We start from the raw sequence: 13,404 nt of genomic DNA, 5'->3' as shown, positions 1-13,404 counted from the left end.
GAACCCGCGTCCCCTGCATCGGCAGGCGGACTCTGAACCACTGCGCCTCCAGGGAAGCCCTGAAATCATCCCTTTTATATGCACCTTAACTATCTACTATCTTCTTCTTTCCCATCCTGAAATCCCGCAGGATGTGCCATTGGAAGCAGCTGCAGTGGCTGATGGCCCAAAACATACTTCATTTACTGAAATGGCAGGCGACACTCTTTGTCCACAACTTTGTCACCAAGATGTTCCATACCTGAGCTGCACTAATTTCAGTGGTCTTTTGTTTTTCATTTTTGCAAGAGGGAGAAACAAACTTCTAATTTCTTTTTTTTTGAATTTTATTTATTTTTTTATACAGCAGGTTCTTATTAGTCGTGAATTTTATACACATCAGTGTATACATGTCAATCCTAATCAATTCATCCCACCACCACCACCCCCACCACCACCACTTTCCCCCCTTGGTTTCCATACGTTTGTTCTCTACATCTGTGTCTCAACTTCTGCCCCGCAAACCGGTTCATCTGTACCATTTTTCTAGGTTCCACATACATGCGTTAATATACAATATTTCAAACTTCTAATTTCTATATGTCCTTGGTATTTTGAGGTTTCTATCATTTCTGTTGAATCTAATCCTGATACATTCCTCATTCTACACAGGAGAAAGTCCACACAACTTAGTCTGAATGTGGCAGAAATCTTCAGGGTTATGGATTATTTTACTCCAGTATATTTTCTAACTTATTATTGGTATATAGGAAAGCATTCTTACTAGTTTCAGAGCATTGTTCTCTCATTTTGAGGGGAGAGGGTTCTAGAAAGACAATTCGATTATCTTCAGATGATGATAATTTTGTCTCATTTCCAATATTAATTCTTTTTTTCTTATTTCATTAAGCAGAACCTTAATAATTTCTTAGCTGATCCCACCATTTCACAATGACAAGATCTCAGTAGCTGTATTTGTACACTCTGACCTCATATTTTTCACCACCTTATCTCACATTTATTAAACCTGGGTGGACACCTGACCCAAGTTGTATTCTCTTTCCTGTGTGTTCCTGAGGGATGACAACAGAGGTTCTTAAGGGAGACTTGGTGGGTGAGGCAGCAGTTATTTGTAGTTTACACGTGTCATATGTCGGACAGTTAACTCGAAGCAGTGGCAAGGCCTCCAATCACTGCCTTTCCCTGGATCCTCTGACGCATACAGCAATTCATATGTTTAGCTTCCTGAAGAAGGGCCCTAGGTTTGCAGGACAACCACACTGCCAAGTCAGAGGCAACAGAAATAGACATGGCTTTTAGTCTATCCAAAATGGGGTTTCTGGCATATGCTTGTGGAAACACAAGTTCTCCAGCTTGTTCTTTCCCTCACTTCATATCCATCTTCTCCTGCCCACTGGCCCTGTGGACAACACACTCCAGCATCAGATGCAGACACAGCCTTATGGAGACTGAGAAGCCAGCTCCCACAACTGTGTAAGGTCAAATTTTTACAGAAAAATCCCTGTGACAAGTCCATATGTGATTATCCATATTTACACAAATAATATGTATATTAGTGGTTCTGCTTCTTGGATTGAATCTTGACTGTTACGGGATTTGTTACTTAGGGAGGGATGCTGCTGTAACAAAACCCTAAAACGTGGGTGTGACTTTAAAACCAGGGTTTCAGCTGTGTGTTAATGATAGCTTCAAGTGCCTGAAACACAGTGTTTTTGCAGACAAGGACTTTAAGGAAGTTGCTGGAGAGGGCTTAGAGTAAAGGGAGAAAAATATCATTGAAAACTGGAGGAGAAAATTTGACAATGCTGTTGCCTGCAGTTTTATGGAGAGAAGAAAATATATCTAATGAAGTGAGTAATTTAGCTAATGAGGTTTTCAAGCAAAGTATTGCAGATGCTGCCTGGTTTCTTCTTGACAGTTTTAGTAAAATGTGAGAGGAGAGTGAAAACTTAGAAAAGATTTTTAAATAAAAAGGAGCCTGGGGACTTCCCTGGTGGTCCACTGGTAAAGAATCCGCCTTCCAATGCAGGAGACGCGGGTCCGCTCCCTGGTTGGGGAACTAAGATCCCACATGCCACGGGGCCAAAAAAAAGTAGCAGAAAAAGACTTAAAAAAAAAAGGAGCCTGAATTAATGGTTTGAAGATGTTCAGTTTCTCCATGTGGCAAATGATGCTAAAATTAAAAAATGGCTGCTGTGCCAATATCAAATATAATTCACTGCCAAGACAACGTGGTCTGAAGATAAGGGGGAGGGTGCGACTATAAAATACTGTCTTAAGACTTCAGAAAACTCAAAAGTTGTGCCCCAGCTTATCCTCAGTCACATAGAGGACTAGATCAAGGGTGTGCCTCATAGACACTTTCAGACCATAGGGTCTCTAGTAAGTTTAAGGAGGCTACTCCTCAGGAGGAATCCAAGGAAGATAAGGGTTTACAGTTGACCCTTGAACAATGCAGGGGTTAGGGCACTGCCCCTCCACACAGTTGAAAATCCAAGTATAACTTAGAGTCAGCTCTCTGTATCCATGGTTCCACATCCACAGATTCAACCAACTTTGGATCACATAGTAGTACTGTAGTGTTGTTACTGAGCATAGAAGCCACCACTATGGCACTGGCTTCTAAGAAAATAAAGAGCTTTTCTGTGAGGTCCACCAGCAAGGAGACAGGAGTCATGGCTCAAATCTGTCTCCCTGTTCTGGGGTTCAATTAAACTTTTATGAGTTAGGGGAAGAGGGTTGGTATGTGGAAATACTGGTGGGGCAGGATTCCATTGGAGGGCTTTGGAACTTTGGAACATTTATGGTAACGTGTGGTAAAGGGGTTTACCCTTTACCACACTGCATTCTTGGGTCAACTGTCTACCAATGCTGTTGTCTTCTTCTCATCCTGGTGTGGGTGTCTGCATTCTTGGGTCAACTGTCTACCAATGCTGTTGTCTTCTTCTCATCCTGGTGTGGGTGTCATTTCTCCTCTGTTTGAGCATTGTTTTAAGGTGAGTTTGAGGTCAGTAGTCCTCTCTATTCATCAGTCTGGGGCAGAGGCCCTTTTTTTTTTTTAAATAAACACCATGCATTCACTACATTACTTTTATTTATTAAAATATATATTTATTTACTTTATTTTCTTTTATTATTTTTTTGGCTGCGTCGGGTCTTATTTGCGGCACGTGGGGTCTTCATTGAGGAATGCGGGATCTTTCATTGAGGCACGGGCTCGTCATTGTGGCACGTGAGCTTCTCTCTAGCTGTGGCATGGGGATTTTCTCTCTCTAGTTGTGGTGCGTGGGTTCCAGAGTGTGTGGGCTCTGTAGTTGTGGCGTGCAGACTTAGTTGCCCCGCAGCATGTGGGATCTTAGCTCCCCAACCAGGTATCGAACCTGCGTCTCCTGCCTTGGAAGGCAGATTCTTTACCACTGGACCACCAGGGAAGTCCCCAGAGGCCCTTTTTAAGTGGGAAATTTGAATTCAAGAGTTATTTCCCTTCAGTTTTGCTGTGCATGAGATACCTGATAAAGGTCCTTCCATCTAAGTTGGAGACAGTCCTTTAAGTGGTGTCTTTTCCAGTATGCATAATCTCGTGGTTGTAGGTCATGGGGCATCTGACCTTCATTCAAATATAGATTAATATGATAAGCTTCAGAAACAAACTTCGAATGTCCTTTTAATAATTCAATTAAACTTTACCATGATGTAACATACCATCAAGGAACCATCTAGGAAGTGAGTCTTAGGCAGTATATACTGAACCTCTAAGACCATTAACAACAGCACCAGAACTTAATATCCATTGAAACCATAAACTTTTCTCTCTAAAATTACCCTAATTTCTTACCAGATATAGCCAAATTGAGGCTAATTTGTTTGTAAAATAATTCTGATTTCAATAAGCTTGTCCTGATTATTTACATAAGTGTAATTTATCATATAGGCTCTTTTTTTTTTTTATCTTTTTTTTTTTTTTTTTTTTGCGGTACTCGGGTCTCTCACTGTTGTGGCCTCTCCCGTTGCGGAGCACAGGCTCCGGACGCGCCGGCTCAGCGGCCATGACTCACGGGCCCAGCCGCTCCGCGGCATGTGGGATCTTCCCGGACCGGGGGCACGAACCCGCGTCCCCTGCATCGGCAGGCGGACTCTGAACCACTGCGCCACCAGGGAAGCCCCATATAGGCTCTTTTGAATTGGCTTTGCTGGAACTTTTCATAAGAAATCTCAAACTGAACTTAAGAAAAATTTTTTTATTGGAGTATAGTTGATTTAAAATGTTGTGTTAATTTCTGCAAAGTGAATCAGTTATACATATACACATATTCACTCTTTTAAAAATTCTTTTCCAAGGGACCTCCCTGGTGGTTAAGACTCCATGCTCCCAATGCAGGGGACCCGGGTTCGATCCCTGGTCAGGGAACTAGATCCCGCATGCTGCAATTAAGATCCCGCATGCTGCAATTAAGATCCCGCATGCCACAACGAAGATCCCACGTGCCGAAACTAAGACCTGGGAGCAGCCAAATAAATAAATAATTTTTTTTTTTTTTGCGGTACGCGGGCCTCTCACTGTTGGGGCCTCTTCTGTTGCGGAGCGCAGGCTCCGGCCGCACAGGCTCAGCGGCCATGGCTCACCGGCCCAGCCGCTCCGCGGCATGTGGGATCTTCCCGGACCGGGGCACGAACCCGTGTCCGCTGCATCGGCAGGCGGACTCTCAACCACTGCGCCACCAGGGAAGCCCTAAATAAATATTTTTTAAAAAATCTTTTCCCATATAGGTCATTACAGAGTATTGAGAAGAGTTCCCTGTGCTATACAGTAGGTCCTTATTAGTTATCTATTTTATATATCGTAGTGTGTATATGTCAATCCCAGTCTCTGAATTTATCCCTCCCTCCCCGCTTTCCCCCTTGGTAACCAAAAGTTTGTTTTCTATGTCTGTGACTCTATTTCTGTTTTGTAAATAAGTTCATTTTTACCATTCTTTTAGATTCCACATATAAGCAATATCATATGTTTATCTTTGTCTGACTTACTTCACTCAGTATGACAATCTCTAGGTCCATCCATGTTGCTGCAAATGACATTATTTCATTCTTTTTATGGCTAAGTGATATTCCATTGCATATATGTACCATATATTCTTTATCCATTCCTCTGTTGATGGACATTTAGGTTGCTTCCATGCCCTGGCTATTGTAAATAGTGCTGCTATGAACACTGGAGTGCATATATCTTTTTTTAAAATAACTTTATTTATTTATTTTATTTTTGGCTGCATTGGGTCTTCGTGGTTGGGTCTTCATTGCTGCGCGCGGGCTTTCTCTAGTTGTGGTGAGCAGGTGCTACTCTTCGATGTGGTGCGTAGGCTTCTCATTGCAGTGGCTTCTCTTGTTGCAGAGCTCTGGCTTTAGGTGCGCAGGCTTCAGTAGTTGTGGTACGCGGGCTCAGTAGTTGTGGCTTGCGGGCTCTAGAGCGCGGGCTCAGTAGTTGTGGTGCACAGGCTTAGTTGCTCCACAGCATGTGGGATCTTCCTGGACCAGGGCTCGAACCCATGTCCCCTACACTGGCAGGCAGATTCTTAACCACTGCACCACCAGGGAAGCCCACATATATCTTTTTGAATTATGGTTTTCTCAGGGTATATGCCCAGGAGTGGGATTGCCAGATCATATGGTAGCTCTATTTTTAGTTTTTTAAGGAACCTGCATACTGTTCTCCATAATGGTTGTACCAATTTACATTTCCACCAACAGTGTAGGAGGGTTCCCTCAAATTGAACTTTTGAAAGGCCTCTCAGGACCAGGAAAGTGATACCAAGGGCTTGCTATCAGATTCTGCTTGCATAGCTATAGATTTGTGTGAATTCCTCTCTTCTCAAGGTCCCCCAAAGATCTTGAGATTCTCGCACCTCTCAGGAGGTGGCTTTCCTTATTCACCTGATAAGGCTGCTGGGAACCTAAGAGTTTCCAATTTCTGGAGGAATCATCTAGAGAGAAAAGATAAATGTTTTAGTTGTGCTCACGCAGGTATAATTTACCAGGTTGCTATAAGTCATACCTAGTGTAAGGGGAAAGTTTACTTATATTTGGCAAACCGATTAAAAAAAGCTAGTAATATTTCAGACCAAAACCCCTCATAAGAATTATAGCCATATTCATCAGTTTACTCAGTCCTATGTAACTAATCCTTGATCTTGAGCATTTATTAACGGTTTTATGAAGCATCAGGATTTCCATTAGAATGTTTAAATTTCTTATCCAGTTCAGGAGTATGACCTGAAAGTTATCAGAAACCTGTACTTGTCAAAAAAGTCCTTTCTATGGTCTTCCTATAGCTGAGGCATTTTTTTTTGCAAAAGCATCAGAATGAAACAATAACTGTCTATGGATGACAAAAGATTTTAAAAAGCATGGTTAAATACCTGATTACAATGCAACTGACAAGGAAATTTGGTTATTTTTGTGACATACAATATTAAAATAATGTAACATTATATGAGGACATATTCAAATCTTGTAAATTTCACATAATTTCTAGAACATTTATATTAATGACATTTATGCATACAAAATAACCTAAGAAGGTTTATCACCACTCATTTGACAATGCTTCCCATGTAATTTAACAAACCAAATAAACCTAATTAGTTTAACATCTCTCTTGCGTTATGCGGTCCTCTCACTGTTGTGGCCTCTCCCGTTGCAGAGCACAGGCTCCGGACGCGCAGGCTCAGCGACCATGGCTCACGGGCCCAGCCGCTCCGCGGCATGTGGGATCTTCCCGGCCCAGGGCACGAATCCGTGTCCCCTGCATCGGCAGGCAGACTCTCAACCACTGTGCCACCAGGGAAGCCCCTAACATCTCTCTTGATAAAGAGAGAAAACAAATCTCTTGTGGTGTTCCAGAGGCCCTCTGGAAAACTTCAAAGTTAGCTAGAGGTCACATGAACTTCATTTAGAATTTGATCTTGGGAAGTTTGTCAGAAATATCAAAAAGCTTTTAAAACACTTGGTCAAATAGGATCATAGGTCAATGTGAATCAATACTTATGCACTTAAACAAGTGACAAAAAAAGGTTTCAAAAGAAAATACAGAGAGTTACAACAGATTACTTAAAAGGTAAAGAAAATTTACAATCTGTTATCAAAAGCAGATTAATATTCCAAGGAAACTTTGTCCTCTCAACAGAGAGAGAAAACCAAATTCGAATTTTGCACCAGCTTACTTTTAATATTAAAATTCATTCACTCAGTTACATTCATTTTAATCTTAGCCATTTAACTTTATTTAGCAAAACTCTAAAGTTTTAAGTTACCAAATATCTGGAGTGGCTATTTTTAAGTAGACATTCTTATAACATGATTGTTCCTAGAGTTCACCTAAAAGCTCTTATCTCATTTACATTTAATTTACTTATAAAAATACCATCATACTAAGGTTTTTTCTTGCTGACAAATTTTAGTAACAGAAATAACAGGATCTTATTTGACTTCTAGTAAACCTAGGTACACTAGAAGTATTATATTTAATATTGATGACTCTAAAGACATGTCTGTATTAATTAAATCAACAAACTAATTTTAATTACCAAATATTAATTTTATACGGAATATTTCCCAGATCACATAAACCTGACAGGGGTACATTCCTTCAAGGCTCCAGGAGAGATGTATAGTTACAGATTAGCATGTACACAGAGAGCCAGCGTGGGCCTGGTGTCTGAGAAGGGAAATATTTCCAAAGGAGTACTAGCATTGGTGTCACAGGAAAGAAGGCGTTTCTCCCCATCGTTAAAGAGGACATTCTAAACAATCTGGATCATGCATTCTTTTCTTTAATGGTTAAAGCAGATATACAATGTATGTTTGACAGGTCATAAATCAGGCTGTTCTAGTTGTGTTTTACATTCTATGCGTTTGGGCAAATGTATTCATCACTGTAGTAACATGCAGAATCGTTTCACTACTCTAAAAATTGTCTGTTCTCTGCCTATTCATTTATATCCCCCCCAACCCCTGATCTTTTTACTGTCTCCATAGTTTTGCCTTTTCCAGAATATCGTATACAGTTGACCCTTGAACAACATGGGTTTGAACTGCATAGGTCCACTTATACGCAGAATTTTTTCAATAAATACAGTAGTGCATGTACTACTGCATATATTGATTGAATTCATGGATGTGGAACTTTGGATATGGAGGGCTGACTGTGAAGTTAAGCATGGATTTTCAACAGCCCGGGGAAAGGGTGGGGGGTGGTTGGTACCCTTAACCCCTGTGCTGTTCAGGGGTGAAATGTAGTTGGAATCATCCAGTTGCTCTTGCACCATTTGTTTAAAAGTTTCCTTTTTCCATTAAATTTTTTGGCATCTTAGTAAAAAAAAAAAATCAGTAGACTATATAGGTATAAGTATTTCTGGACTCTATTCTCTCCATTAATCTATCTATCCTTTTGCCAGTACCACATTAATCTTTTTTTTTTTTGGCCACACAGCATGCGGGACCTTGGTTCCCTGACCAGGGATTGAACCCGTGCCCCCTGCAGTGGAAGCGCAGAGTCCTAAACACTGGACTGCCAGGGAAGTCCCAGTACCACACTAGTCTTGATTACTGCAGCTCTAGAGAAAGTCTTGAAATCAGGTAAAGTCCTCTAACGCTGTTCCTGTCCTTCAAAATTGCTTTGGTTATTCTAGGTCATTTGCATATTCATCTAAATTTTACAGTCAGCCTATCATCTACAAAATGCCTGCTGGAATTAATGTGGATTGTGCTGATTCCATGGATCAGTTGGGAAGAACTGACATCTTAATCATATAGAATATTTTAATTAATAAATGTGGTATATCTTTTCATTTTGGTCTTTAATCTCTCTGAGTAATGCTATAGTTTTCAATTTAGAGGTCTTATATATCTTGTGTCAAATGCATTCCTAGGAAGTTTATGTTTCCAATGTTTTATTTCATAATATTGTTTCTTCCACTACATCATTATAAAAATTTCAAACATACAAGACAGTTGAAAGAATTTTACAGTGAGCACTCGTTATACCTACCACCTAGACCCTATAAACACTTTACTATATTTGCTTATTCATATTTTAAAATTTCACTTTGCAATTATTAGATAGAAATATTTTTATATTGACCTTGAATCCTTTGAACTTATTAAATTCACTTTATAGTTCCAGTAGTTTGAAATTCCTTTACATTTTCTACATACACAATCATGTCATTTGTGAATAAAGACAATTTTTACGTCTTACTTTCCAATCCTTGTGACTTTTATTTCTTTTTCCTAATTATTGCACTGGCTAGGACCTTTAGCATGATATTGTACAGAAGTGTTGAAAGCATACATATTTGCCTTGTTCCCAACCTTAGGGGTAAAGCACCTAGTCTTTCCCCATTAATCATGGTTTTTTTTTTTTTTTTTTTTTTAAAGATGCTCCTCATTAGGTGGAGGAATACTTTTTTATTCCTAGTTTATTGAGAGCTTTTATCATGAATGGTCATGGCTTTTTTCAAATACATTTCTACATCTATTGAGGTGATAAGGTGATTTTTGCCCTTCATGTTGTTAATATGGTGAATTACATTGTTTGATTTTCAAATGTTGAACCAACTCTGGTGGTGAACTTGATTTGCTTAAGGACTTGATTTCATTAGGGAATTTTGGGTCTAAATTTCATGAGGGATATTTTTCTGTAATTTTATTTTCTTGCAATTCTTTGTAAATTTTTATCAGCGTTTTGTTGAACTCATAAAATGTTTTTTCTTATTTATTCCCTTATGCCTTTATCCTACTCATTATCTAGCTTCAAATTTCTTTTGGCTTAATTTGCTTTCTTTTCTCTCCAGCTTTTTTGTGTGTGTGTGTGTGTGTTACGCGGGCCTCTCACTGCTGTGGCCTCTCCCATTGCGGAGCACAGGCTCCGGATGCGCAGGCTCAGCGGCCATGGTTCACGGGCCCAGCCGCTCCGCGGCATGTGGGATCCTCCCGGACCAGGGCACGAACCCGTGTCCCCTGCGTTGGCAGGCGGACTCTCAACCACTGCGCCACCAGGGAAGCCCTCTCCAGCTTTTTTGAGTCTAACCAAATGGGTCTTGAACTTACCACCTTTTCTTCTGGAAGTATCTTTCAAAGTCCTTGTTCAGTGCTTTTGACTGTCAGCTGTTGATTTGCTTCTTCACTCTTTGAGGTCTTGTCATACACATGCATGCTTAGGAGTCAATCAAGTATGTGAGAGGAGTTTAATACAGATTATAGGGCTCCCCTTCAGGGTTTGAGCCTTCCCAGCAGTCCTGGAGTCCAAGCCAGTGAGACTTCAGCTTTCCAGCTGAGCTCTGTCTGTTCATCCTGGAGTGCTGTGTATCCTGGGGTGCTCTTAGAGAAACCCTTGTAAATGTGGGTTTCAAATAATGTGGTTTCCTTCTCTAAATACCCTGAATTTTCTGCTTTTGTTCATTCTCTAGTACCTTTTTAAAAAACATTTTGTCCAGAGTTTATTATTGGCGTAAATTTTAGTCTAATAATGCTCTACTCTGCCGTCACTGGAACCAGCAATCTTACTCAATACTTTAAAGATGTTGTTCCAGTTTCTCTTAGTTGCCTTGATTCATATATGTCAGTATCACTCTTATCATTGTTACCCTGTATGTAATGTATTTCTTTTCCTCAGGCTGCCTTTTAGGATTTTATCTTTTGTTTTTAGCAGTTTGACTATGATGGACCCAGGTATGGTTTTGTTTGTCTTTATCTAACTTGAGATTCATTCACCTTCTTGGATCTACGGGTTCATGTTTTTCATCAAATCTGGAAAATTTTAGGCCATTCTTTTTTTTTTTGGTGTCTGTGTGTGTGTGTGTGTGTGTGTGCGCGTGTGCGCGCGCACTCATTTAACCATACAAATATTCATTTATACAGTAAGGAAAAATCTCTTCACCTTCATCTCCTCCCAGGCACCATGAGGCCCCACCACAGACACCCAGCCACCGTCCACCCAGGTGGAGGAGGCAGCTACTGCTGCTCCAGGTTTACTCAAGGAAGCAAAGAAAAGGCCAGGCAGGGAGTCAGCTTGCATTTCTGGGCCCTGGCAACCCTGACACCCTCTCCTGCTGGGGCTCACATTGAATTTGGGGAGGCATTTATTCTTATGCCCACTTCCCACCTTGGCCACCCTCAGGCCACACCAGCTGTCATGGTGAGGTTCTCTTTTGGCTGGAAGGGTCTTTGATGGACATAAGGTTACAGCCAGTCCTTGCTGGGGGAAGAGAAGGCTGTTTCTTGTAGAAAAATGTCCTGAATTCAACTGTCCCCATGGAGAACAGAATAAAATCATGCACGCGTGCACACACATCCACACACACCTCACTCTGTGCACACAGATAGGCTCTTCTCAAGCCTGAGCCCCTCTGCCTCCCCCACTGGGCTCAGGTCCTTAAGGGTGGTGCCTGCCTCACCTCGTGTGTGCCAAACACTGATGGTCCTGCCCAGAGGCAGCCTGCCATTTGGGAAAGAGTCCGAGGAAATGAGACTACCGTGGTTGAGAGGGTAGCCTCTGCCGCCCCACTAGGCAGGGGAGAAGAGGGGTTCTAGGACTTGCTCAGAACCCAAACCAGCAAGAAGAGGCAGGATGAATGGTACTAAGAGCCTCCAGGCCCTGGGAGGACCACAGACTCTTTCCAGCCCTACTCCATGGCTTGCACTTGCCCTGGCCTCTGCAAGGAGCTCACCTCTCCAAAGATGTGTACAGAAAGGGTTTGCTCTTGAGAGGGAAGCCAACATGCTTGGGACAATTACCTTGCTGGGTAAGATTGCCTAAAAGCAAGAGGAGGAGCAGGGTCCTTGTGGCAGGGCCAGAGCCACTGACGGTGACCACGAAGCCACTGCTGAATAACGGGCAAGGGGAAGCGGCACCCAGTGTGAAGATGTGATGCTTTGAGGGCTATCAAGTGAGGAGAACAGCTTGGCATGTATGGGTTCCAGGGCAGCAGTCTGGGCCCAACAAACACAAGGCAATCGTGAACCTCTTTGGCTTGGAGCTGTGGCGGTGTGGGCACCTTGCAGGGACTCCCCTCTGCTGTTGGAAATGGGGTGCTCTTTGTGTGCAAAGGAAGCAGGTGCTCCAGTGTGAGCCCTAGTCCAGCCCCAGCCCCAAGGGCACTGCCCTCTCAGCAGGCTGGCTCCACCCTCCCCCAGGCAGGGCTTCTTCAGGGGACCAATGTTTATTCCCCCTTTTATTTGGGGGGAGGTGCGGAGGCAAAGGGGGGATTTCATACAAGCTTTTCTCTCACAATCAAGCTCTGAAAAAACAACAGTCCTAGAAAAGGATGAGGAGGAACAAACGACACACATTTTTGGAACTCAGACACCCAGATAGAGACAGACAGGCACCCCACACCCAGGCCTGCTTGTGCCACACTCCCGGGGTGGGCGGGGTGTGGCAACAGGCAGGCGACCCTGCAACTGCACCCTAGATCCATGTCCCCGGGTACCAAACCAACCAGGGCTTGGCCATTATTCCTTTTTTGTTTTTAATATTTATTTATTTATTTGGCCGTGCACGGCCTTAGTTGTGGCACACGGGATCTTTTATTTGCAGCATGCAGGATCTAGTTCCCTGACCAGGGATGGAACCCAGGCCCCCTGCATTGGGAGCACGGTGTCTTAACAACTGGACCACCAGGGAAGTCCCTCAGCCATTATTTCTTAAAATATTTTTCTGGCACATTCTGTCTTTTCCTTCTGGGTCATCAATTACACATATGTTAGATTATACAATATTATCACACAAAATTAGTGATACTTTTTCATTCCCAATTTTTCTCTTTCTTCCTGTAATTTTTAGTAATGTCTTCAAGTTTATTAACCTTTTTGTCTTCAGTCTCAGCAGATTTGCTGATAAATCCATCTAATAAATTTAAAAATTTCGGGAGGTATATTTTAGTTTTTTTTTTTAGACTTCCCATTTCTCTACTTGAAATACCTGTCTTCTTCACCATGTATGTCATCTGTTCCTGCAAATTCTTCAACACAATCATGAAATTATTTCAAAGTACTTGCCTGGTAATTTTAATAACTGAATTAACTGTGGGTGTGCTTCTATTGACTATGTTTTTCCTTGATTATGGGTCCCATTTTGTTATATATGGTGATAGTTACACATCTTCTAAGTTTTAAAATGGTAATCTAGATATTGTCTATAAAAAGAACATTGGACACTGTAGTATAATATTGCTTTATTTAATTTCCTAGAGAATGCAACTCTGTCCTTGTGATACTGTGTTTTATAATAAGAAATATATATTTGGTCTTTATCCCTGTTCCTGACAAAGAGCTCCTAAAATCCTTAGGATTTCCTGTGATGAGAGCAACAAAGGTGTCTTATTTTTTAGTACCACTGTAAACATTTTG

This window comes from Aethalodelphis obliquidens, unplaced genomic scaffold (genome assembly GCF_003676395.1).
Source record: "Aethalodelphis obliquidens isolate GAN/ISIS:26980383/991018 unplaced genomic scaffold, ASM367639v1 scaffold47, whole genome shotgun sequence".
In the NCBI taxonomy this organism is placed as follows: domain Eukaryota; kingdom Metazoa; phylum Chordata; class Mammalia; order Artiodactyla; family Delphinidae; genus Aethalodelphis; species Aethalodelphis obliquidens.
Note: the sequence above shows the minus strand (reverse complement) of the source record.